Genomic DNA, 1,788 nt, shown 5'->3' on the forward strand with positions numbered 1-1,788 from the left:
TTCAACGAGTCTTTTTATTGATTGTCTTGTGGAAAGTTGCTTATGATTGTTTGGTTTACGGAAGGTTGAGGTGATGAGCTGTTTGGTGTCGCTGCGTGTCTCTCGAGTTTCAAGGTGTGTGTTGTGTATGTGTGTGTGTGGTGGCTCACGTTGACTCCTGCTGAGGTACTGAGCGACGGTTGTGGTAACGGTGGTGGCGGTGGCGGTGGCGGTGGCGGTAGAGGTAGAGGTAACGGTAGGGGTAGCGGTGGCGGTGATGGTGGAGGTAGTGGTCAGGAGGATGATTATGATGCTGAGTATAATAACAACAACGACAACAAGAACAATAATCATGGAAATAAGTAGACAAGTCATAATACTAAATAAAACATCATTATCATAATAACCATATTACTGCTTCGATTTTATCTTCCTCCTATCATCATTATTACTGTCATCATTACCACCGTCATCATCACCATTATGATCGTCATCACCACGGGCAGTGCCGTGAGCGGCGCGCCACACCCACCCCGTGAAGCAACCAGTGGAGCGGCCAGTGATCCTTATCTCGGTCCAATCAGCAGCAGGAGTCAAAGGCTTGCCGCTGGACGCGTGTCGGGGAATTAGGGCCACTCAGCACCAACAGGTAAGGCATTTTAAGAATGAGGTGCAAACCAATTAACAATTACACGACTGACTGAACCCAATTATGTGCTAAAAGGAATTATCTTTTATTCTCGTATATATATTTTTTATGCAATATAACTGATTGATTTACACTTGCCTACAACAAAATTTCAGGCACGCAATTTCCCTGATGGACATTCCATGTCGAGAGAATTCCAAAGAATAATTCCACATCATGAAACAAAAGCTATCCAAGACACAGTTAGTATGAATGGAATTTTTATGGAAAAATCTGAAGCGCTTTCAATAAAGTGTCTTTAACACAAAATACACGAGTTAGATATTTTCAGCACATTTTATACGTGCGATAGACTTTCTAAGTGTACAACAATTGCGCTATTTGAAAATAAAATGCCTCCAACCTCCTCCATTTTACATTAACCTATCAAACTTATTCAAAACGGCAACAACAACAATCAACTATCATATTATGACGACCCAGAGAGATCTTTATTACTGAACATTGCTTTGTCCTTCACGAACTGATTACAATAGTAAAGACTTTCCCAAACTTACAATTACCATAGTACACAGTTATTCATCCAAGGAAAACAATGACATCACACTAATAGTCTATCATTAGCACTCATTATTCACCTTACGTTATTCAGCACCTCACCATCCTTCCCCATTTCCTCCACATACCCACGCCGTGAATATTCCGCCCCGAGAAGCAAGTTATGAAAAATATAATGATAATCTGGAAGTTCATCAAGGTATTCTTTAATTTCTTATTCTTAGTCGGCGTCTCCTCCAGACTTTATAAATCGTCTAGGACTCGCATTTGGCCTTTCATCAAGACCGCCATCAATAGCGCCTCTCGTTGCCTTATTAATAAGGTTTCAGTCAGTCTGTCTGTCTGTCTGTCCGTCTCGCCTCTCCACGCCGCGTCAGTTGCCGTCACAATTTTTCTCAGGGATGTTTTATCTTTAATTTCTCCTTCTGTTACGAAACTACACTTTTTTCCTTTTCTTTCTATCCACTTCGAGAGCCATAATACTCACCACAAATGTACCTATAGAGAATACGAAGACTACACTAATATACAAAAAAATGTACTTCAGTATTCTTTCTCAACTTATTCTTTTGATATGAAACTCTATTTGTTTTTCCAACGTT

The sequence above is a fragment of the Portunus trituberculatus genome, chromosome 36 (genome assembly GCF_017591435.1).
Source record: "Portunus trituberculatus isolate SZX2019 chromosome 36, ASM1759143v1, whole genome shotgun sequence".
In the NCBI taxonomy this organism is placed as follows: Eukaryota; Metazoa; Arthropoda; class Malacostraca; order Decapoda; family Portunidae; genus Portunus; species Portunus trituberculatus.